The 9,242-nt window shown below is 43.0% G+C and overlaps 1 pseudogene; it reads right to left on the bottom strand.

Moving 5' to 3' along the window:
- Nucleotides 1-7,197: 7,197 nt before the first annotated feature.
- LOC127678941 (ferritin light chain 1-like) lies at nucleotides 7,198-7,710 on the bottom strand (annotated as a pseudogene).
- Nucleotides 7,711-9,242: the final 1,532 nt, after the last annotated feature.

Genomic DNA, 9,242 nt, shown 5'->3' with positions numbered 1-9,242 from the left:
CGTATGTGCACTCCTCCATCTAACAAGTCTCCTGGGTGTGGCTCCAAAAGGAACTCACAAAAGCCTGCACCCAAAGGGTAGAGTCTAAAATATCATTTACAATACCCGCAGTCAGGTACCTGCATGTGTTCATCAGCAGGACACCAGAAAACCCATCAAACAGTCGGAGCAGAGACCACCACCCACAGCAGGCCAAGTGGAGCTGCCTCACATCTGCAGAGGAAGTAAGAGTGTGCTCTCTGATTCTTGGACCAACACAGCCACAGAATTGCTTCAAATATAAGCTAATCTATTTAAAAGGGGGCAAACCCCCTGACAATTTGATATATTGAACTGAAATCAAAGGGACAAAGGGACAACACAGAAGCAGAGTAAATGCCGGAGACACGGCTTAGGAGCAGTAGAGCCCCTGCCTTGGATGCGCAAATTGCTAGGTCGATCCCCAGCATCACACAAAACAAATACATTAAATAAATTAAGAGCACAGTAAATAGAAAACAGAAGTCTCATGAACAATTTCAACAATATCAGTCATTACAATATATATGAATGGACTAAATTTGTTAATTAAAAGAAAATGATGTTGTTTGAAAAAAAACAAACCTAGTTACATGTATGTTAGCTGGGGCACATCTACCAAAGCTGAAGAGAAAAATGACAAAAAAAAGTGATGAAGACTAATAAAAACAAAGAGCAGGCATAAATAGAATATAAAATAGAGGAAAGTACCAGTGCTTATCCAGGGGATAGGGTGTTTGTCTGAAACATTGCTTAAGGATCTATATTTCTTCCGTTTGGACTTATTTCCTGCCCCCTGCAAGCTCTGTGTACACAGAGACCTACATTTCACTTTTATCTTTCTTATTTTTATTTTGAGGAGAGGTGTGCTGATTAGTTTTCACTGTGAACGTAATAAAATCTAGAGCCACTTGGGAAGAGTCTTCAATGAGGAATTAATCTACGTCAGATTGGTCTGTAAGCATGCTTTTCAGGGACTGTCTTAATTGGTAATTAATAGAGGAAGCCCTAGCTCACTGTGGGTGGTACCATTCCCTAGGCAGGGGCCCCGATCAATATAAGAGAGGAGAGAGATAGCTGAGAGAAAGCAAGATGATATGTGTTCATTCCCTTTGCTCCTGACCCTGGATATGATGTCACTAGCTGATTGAGTTTCTGCTTTGACACCTCCCCCACTTCAGATGGACTGCAACTTGGAACTGTAAGCCAAATAAACTTTTTCCCCTCCATGTTGCTTTCTGCTGAGAGTACTTATCAAAACAATAAAAATAAAACTAGAGCATGAAGGTTTGAGACAGGGTCTCATGTAGCCCAGGCTGGCATTGAATCCCAGTCCTCTAGCCTCTGCCCTCTGCCTCCTGAATGCTTCGATTATATGTGAGCCTCTTCTGGCTTGTTCATCTTTAGTGGGATTGCCTCGTCTTCCTGTGTTCACCTAAGTCGCGGGGCCTTTCTGTCTTTTTCTTTAGTTTTACATATTTGTTACCTTCTTTGTGCCAAGAGATTTCTATGAAAATAAGCACTCTCCTTTTCGTGTTTTCTTGTCTTTTTTTTTCTTTTTTCCAACTAAGAGAAAAAAGAAAACAACACAAATTTTAAATGTCTTTAATTGAATGCATTTCTTGATCTTAATTTTAAATTGTCAAACAGATCATTTTACAGTATTGTCTTTTAAGGTAAGTTTTGATTGGTTTATTTTTTAAGAATTGGCAAACTTAGTTCTGCAGCATACTGAAAGACATTTTAGAAATGCAAGTGTGTGCTAAATTTTAGAAAAATCTACCAACTTAAATCGCTCTTTTACTAGAGTCCAAGAAGAACTACATAATTTCTTTGGAATATAAAAATATCTTAGAAAATATTCACATATATATATATACTTTCATATTTTATGAAAAGCTTCAAACAACACACTTTGTAAAATGATTGGAATCTAGACCATGACAAGCCCAGACGCTGGTGAGGATATGGAGTGACAGAAAGTGTCACTCAGTGGGAAGGTGAAACAGGAAGACAGGCTGGCAGCCCGTTTCAAGACTGAGCCCACAGTTACCATATATGATCTAGAGATGTAGTCATTGCTTTTACCAAGATGGGATGAGAACTTGAATCTACACAGAAAATGTGCACACAAATGCTCACAGATACCTCATAAGTGCCAAGACAGGAGGTGACCAAGAAGACCTCCAGTAAGTAAATGGTTAAACAAACTGTGGCACATCCAAATAATGGAATATCTTTATAGCTCCAAAAACAAATGAAAAGATATGGAAGAATCTTAAAATACATGAGTTGATGGAAGAAGCCAACTTAAAAAGGTCGCTTATAAGATGATTCTGACTGTGTGACATACTGTGAAGGAGAAAATGTGTGAGACAGTATTAGGACCTGTTCTACCCAGGGCTTCTAGAAGAAGGGAGAGTGGAACAGGTGACACACCGCGAAGCCTTTGAACAGTGACATCACTCTGTGATACTGTAATGATCTACATATCATTATACATTTGTCCAAAGTCGTAGAATTCTCACCACCGTAAGAACCCTCACTTACTGTGGACTTTGGGTGACAGCAAGTATGAGTTCTTCAGTTGCATCAAACTCACCTCTGTCAGTGATGGGGACCATGTGGGTGGCAAGATGTGTGTTTGGATCCAGTAGATTGAACATCTCACGTCTCTGTACCTTTCAATTTCGCTGCAAATATAAAATTAATCTACAAATACAATCTTTTTAAAGTCATGGGTGGGGAGTCCCCAGATAAAGTTTCCAGACGATCAGCCTATATTGCTCAGTGTAACAAAGGCCTTTAGAATGTTAGGGTAGTCAGTGTACTGGATGATGAACTTGAAGTCATTTTACCATTATAGTTCTGTCTGGAGAACTGGAGTCTAGCCAACAGTACACCAGCCTTTCTACTGGAGTCTAGCCAGCCTTATATTATGTATCTTCATTAGGATTTTTCTTGATCAGATAAATAACGGGAGGGAAAGGAGTTTTTGGCTTACAGTTTACAGTCCATTATCAGGGAAGCCCAGGCAAGAACTGAAGCAGAGATTGTGGAGGAATGCTGCTTCCCGGCTGGCCTACTCTCCTTTCTTATACAACCCAGGGCCACCTTCCCAGGGGTGGCACCACCCACAGTAGGCTAGGCTCTTCCACATCAATCATTAATTTTAAAAAGATGCTCTACATATTTCCTGTCTTAGTTTGAGTTTTATTGCTGTGAAGAGACATCATGACCAAGGTATAAAGGCAAACATTTAGTTGAGGTTGGCTTACAGTTTCAGAGGTTCAGTCCATTATCATCATGGTGGGAAGCATGGCAGCATCCTGTCAGACAAGGTACTGGAAACGCAGAGAATTCTACAGCTTGATCTGAAGGCAGCTAGGAAGATACTCTTTTCCACAGGCAGCCGGGAGGAGACTGTGTTTCATACTGGGCAGAACTTGAGCACAGGATCTCAAAGCCACAGTGACGAACTTCCTTTAATATGGCCACACTTACTCCAACAAGGCCACGCTTCCTAATAGTGCCACTTCCTATAGGCCAAGCATATTTAAACCACCAAACTTCTCTATAGGAAATCTGATGGAGGTATTTTCTCAATTGAGGTTTCTCTTCCCAGATATGTTTGTATCAAGTGGACTAAAAAGACCAAGCAGCATATTATGGAAGAAAAATGCTGTGTGTGCCAAAAAGGTAGGGACAGAACAACCAGTGATATCTGCAGTGCCAGACAGAGGATTATCTACCTGCCCTGGGACTGCTCACTGGAATCAGTGGGCGAAAACTAAGAGGGTTTGGCAGTCCGCAGGTCTATGGTCAGCTTAACACTCAAGAACTATAGCCTGGGCAGTTGGGTGGAAAGGTACCTGACTCATATGAGCAGGGCCCAGGGTCCCATCACCATCATCAAGGGAGAAGGAAGAGGGTGAGAAAGAAGAGACATTAAGAGGTTTAATTATGCATTTGCAAATGCCAGTTAGAAGAAAAAATGAACAATAAACTGATCCTTAAAAATAACAAATGGGGCTGGAGAGAGGAGATGACTCAGTGGACCTAGGTTCAATTCCTGGCAGCCACCTAATGGTTCCCAACTGCCTGTAATTCCAGTTCAGGGGATGAGATACCCTTGTCTGGCCTCTGTAGGCACTGCACATGAACACACATAAATAAGACAAACAAACAAAAATGTTCAAAGGCAACATTCTCCTAAATACCTAATAAGAAACCCAGCCAAAACATCTAAGACTGGGCAGACACAGCGGTGTATGCTGCATCCTAGCAGGTGAGGGAGGGGCGGGAGCAAACTATGTAGGAATGCCATCCCCAAAACCTAAAACTAAGGTGCATAGTGATGCACCACTGTTATCCCACTACTTGGGAGGTGGAGGTGGGAAGATCAGGTGTTCAAGGCCATCCTCAGTTACATAGTAAGTATCCTTGCCGGCCTCAAGGATACTTGAGGCTACATGGGACCTTGTCTCAAGAATGAAATGAACAAACAGAACAAAACAAGAAAAGCACTGAGAGGGACCAGGGCACAGAGAGAGTAGTGGGGTGGGGGAGCACGAGTCAAGACTATATAAGGAAAGCAAACAGGATGTATGGAATACCTTCTGCCACATCACTTATGGATATGCCAGTGGACCCAACAGAACCCCACCCAGAATCCTAGATAATCTGTCAGCCATATATAGCAAGATGATTTCTTCCTCCTAGAAATTTGTGAAAATAGCTAAGAAATTTTGAAAAATAAAAATAAAAATAGGGAATAACTTCCCTTATCAGATGGGTATTCAAATAGTTTCTAATGTTATGGCAGGGAAACACATGGTGACTTTTCTACAAATAACCAAAGACAGAGAGATAAACCATAAGCAGAATATGTGTATATGAACAAATAGATCATGTGAAGATGACAAATTGCATATCAGGGTGTTGGAGAAATGGTTCAGTGGTTATGAACATCGGCTGCTCTTCCAGAGGACCCAGGTTCAATTCCCAGCACCCACATGGCAGCTCACAACTGTCTATAACTCCAGTTCCAGGGGATCTGGCACCTTCATGTAGAAATAATTCAAACAAAATACCAGTGCACATATAAAATAGATTAATTTAAGTAAGTAGGAAGTGCCAAGAGAGGATGCTTGTGTCTCCCTGAGTAGGGGAAGTAGAATAGATATGGGAGTGAATGGAGGGACGGAACTGGGTGTGGGAGGGTGTGGAGAGAGGGTGGAAGGAGAGAGAACTGGGGGAGCATCAGTGGGGGAGCATCAGTGGGGGAGTGAAAGGATAGAAAATAATACAGCCTAACTCTAATGACCCCAAGAAGTCAGAAGTTTAAAATGCTATCTCGCTTTGTTAAAAACTAGGTAAAAGATCACATTCCAGAGCCCGCCCTTTGTTTAGACCTAGCAGAAAGGCCTTGAATAGGTGATCCTGGCCCCACAAGGTAGCTGGAAATGAGCTAAGCTTATCTTGCTTCTTTCTGTAAACTGCTTATGCCATTACCCCTATGCAGGAGTTCACGCAGCTATAGACATTCAAGAAAATAGGAAACTAATTGGTCCACTGAGCCGATAATTTAAACTGATTGGCCTAAAAGCTATGGAGTGGTACAAATCAATTGACTCGCATTTCACAGGCTCTCCATGCTAAGAAATGATTGGTTTGTGATTCACGGGCTTTGTCATAAACTTATAAAAGCTGTCATAATTCAGCACTCATGGTCCTCAGTCCTCTACCCCTGTGTGGTGTACAGCTGTGGAACCCAGAATTCTGGAATAAAGAAATCCTCATGTTATTGCATCGATACCATTTCTCGCGAGTGATTTGGGTGTCGCCTTCTGAGGTGTGGGGTGCTGGGGCCCCCTCGGTTTTTGGGGGTCTTACAGGAGCATCTCTGGAGGACCCTAGCTAAGACTCCTAGCAATGGGGGATATGAAACCTGAAATAGCCATCTCCAGTAGCCAGAGAAGAGTACCAGTGACGGACTGGGACACCAAACCAGCCACAGAACCTTCAACCTACAATCTGTCCTGCCTACAAGAGGTAAAGGGGTAAAGATAGAGCAGAAATTGAGGGGAAAGTTAACCAATAACTGGCCCAGTTTGACAGCCATGCTGTGAAAGAGAGCCCACCCCTGGCACAATTATTGATATTTTGCTATACTTGCAGACAGGTGCCTAGCATAAATGTCATCTGAGAGGCTTCACCCTCAGATGGAAGCAGAGACAGAGGCCCACAGCCAAACATTAAGTGGAGTTTTGGGTAATCTGAGGAAGAGGAGGAAGAAGGATTGAAGGAGCCAGAGAAGTCAAGGAGATCACAATTAAAACTACAGAGTCAACTAACCCTATAGGCCTTAGGGGCTCACAGAGACGGAACTGTCAAACGAAGTGCATGTATGGGATGGACTTAGGGCCATGGCACATATGTAATGGTTGTACATCTGAGTCTCCGTGTGGGACTCCTAACAGCAGGAACAAGGGCTGTCTCTGACTCCATTGCCTGCCTTTGGATCCCTTTCCCCTAAGGGCGCTGCCTTGTCTAGCTACAATAGGAGATGTGCCTAGTCCTACTACAACTTGATATGCAAAGGCTGATTGACAGCCATGGGAGGACTCCCCTTTTCTAGGAGGAAGGGAAGACTGAAAGATGGGGAAGGAGAGGGGAGAAGGGGGTACTGCATGGAAAGGAGGGAGGAGAAGCGGCAATTGAGATGTAAAATAAATTAAGTAATTAGAAAAGTTCATAGCACAATTACAAAACATTAAATAAATGCTTAGGTGTACATTTGGTTGTCTAGACAAAGAAGTCCTATGTAGTATAATCCCAGAGCATAATGAAATCACAAGTGACTTTAAAATATAGATTTGAAAAATTAGTTTACAGTCTCAGAGAGATGTTCTTTCTTTCTTTCTTTCTTCCTTCCTTCCTTCCTTCCTTCCTTCCTTCCTTCCTTCCTTCCTTCCTTCCTTCCTTTCTTTCTTTCTTTCTTTCTTCCTTTCTTTCTCTTTTTCCTGCTTGCAAAAGCTTTATTTTTATTTGGCCAAAGACTTGAGAGAGGCTCCAGAACGGTTAAATAGCTGCCTAGCGGCTTGAGAGGTTCATTCAGGTGGGGTCCTGAGGCGGCCGGTGCAGAACAGAGGGAGCCCGATGGAAGGCAGAGGCCTCCTAGTCGTGCTTGAGAGTGAGGCACTCAAAGAGATCCTCGTCCAGAGATGCCTGGGGCACGCCGGTCTGTGCTGGTTGTGGCCTGGCCACCCTATGGAGATTGGTCAGGTGGTTGTCCATCTTCTTGATGAACTTCACCTCCTTATCCAGGAAGTGGCTTTCCAAGAAGTCACAGAGATAAGGGTCTGTGCGGGCAGAACTCAGGGCATGCAGATCCAAGGGGGCCTGGTGCAGATTCTGCCCCAGGGCCAAGGCAACTTCCATGGCCTCCTGGGGTTTACCCATTCATCGTGAGGTGGCTTCTGAGTAGCCCCCGCGACTGATCATTCTGCAACTTGAGAGCTCGGAGACCTTGGGCCGCAGAAGTGGCTACACCCTCCAGAGTCACATCATCATGATCAAAAGAGAAGCCCAGAGAGAGTAGGTGTAGGAGGCCCGCAGGTGCAAGTTGACCAGTTGGTTTACCGCAGCTTCCACTTCGGTGGAATAATTCTGATGAATCTGAGAGGTCATGGCTGATCTAAGAGCTAACCGCGAAGACGGTGCTGGCCTGTCCTAGGAGTCAAGGAGATGGTCCCTGAGGCTGTAACTGAAGAGACTTGTAAGGTGGCTGGAAGCTAATAAAGTGGGAATCCCTGGGTCTGTTCTGTCCAAACACTTTTGAAGCAAGACACAGATCCACAGGACTTTCAGTGTGCTGCTCTGAGACTTTCTACTAATGCTTAAAACCTGATGGCACCAAAGATTTAGAGATGGATCATATGAACAATTTAAGTTGTGTTTGTCAAAAACTAATCTTTAGGCGCTGAAATGATGGTGCAGTGGTTAAAAGTACACACACACACACACACACACATATGTATGTATATATGTATATGTATATGTATATGTATATCCTTGTTATCTCTCTTTTTCAAATGTTCTAGCTATTTAATTTCAAACTGCCACTGCATATTACTGTAAAAAAAATTAAATTTAAACATTAGAGGGGACTGGAGAAATGATTCAGCAGCTAAGAGTACTTGCTGCTTTAACAAAGGACTCAGGTTCAATTCTCAGCACCCACATGGTGGTTCACAACCATCATAACTCCATTCTCAGGAGATCTGATGGCCTCTTTTGACCTCTGCAGGCACAAGATAAGCATGTTGTATGCAGACATATAGGCAAGATATGAAAATATTTTTTTAAAAAATAGAGGTTTTTAAGATTTATGTTTCTTAATGTGTGTGTGTGTGTGTGTGTGTGTGTGTGTGTAAACACATGTGAGTGTATGTGCCCACAGAATTCAAAGGAGCATCATATACTCAAGAGCTGGAGTTGAGGGTGCCATATATATGATTTGAACAATTTCTTGTTATCTCTTTTTCAAGTGCTCTAGCTATTTGATTTACACACACACACATATATATATAAACAAGTCAATAATAAAATTATTAAAGTAGTTAAAATCTATAAAAAGGTAACCCATAGACAGAAGATATATAAATAGCCAATCAAATATAAAAGACACAAGTTTAGATTAGATATTTTGGGAATTCCAACGGAAATTGAAACTTTTTTTTCATTTTCATATAACAGAAAGTTAGGTAGCAGCGCCTATATGTAGGGAAATGAGCCTTTACGACCTAATCTGTTGGTGGGCATGTCCACCCAGCATCTTGGTAGGGAAACTTAGGAACATCTAATGAAAGCTAAAGGAATGCACATGAAGGAGCCAGTCCACCCCTAAGCTCTGTTCTTCAGCCGTCTTTCTGTAGCAAGGTTTGTGTTCATGACCATGAGCTATTAGTAGGGTGGAGAGAAGGCACGAGAGGAGAGGCCTCCCCTGACTTCCACAGGCTGCACCAGCCCAGAGGATCCTGGAGTGCAGTGTGTTCTATCACTCCAAGTCCTGGCAGGCAGCAGGGGAGAGTCTCCAGCAGGCTGGAGACAGCAGGTGGGCTGTCCTGATGCTGTCTGTCCTCACTGGTTACAGCTGTGAGTAGGTTGGCTTCTGCCTGCCCCATGGTTGTCATTCCTGCGATGGAGATTCTGTCATTTGG

The sequence above is a fragment of the Apodemus sylvaticus genome, chromosome 2 (genome assembly GCF_947179515.1).
Source record: "Apodemus sylvaticus chromosome 2, mApoSyl1.1, whole genome shotgun sequence".
Taxonomy (NCBI): domain Eukaryota; kingdom Metazoa; phylum Chordata; class Mammalia; order Rodentia; family Muridae; genus Apodemus; species Apodemus sylvaticus.
The sequence above is the reverse complement of the archived record's forward strand: the minus strand, read 5'-3'. Positions and strand labels throughout refer to the sequence as shown.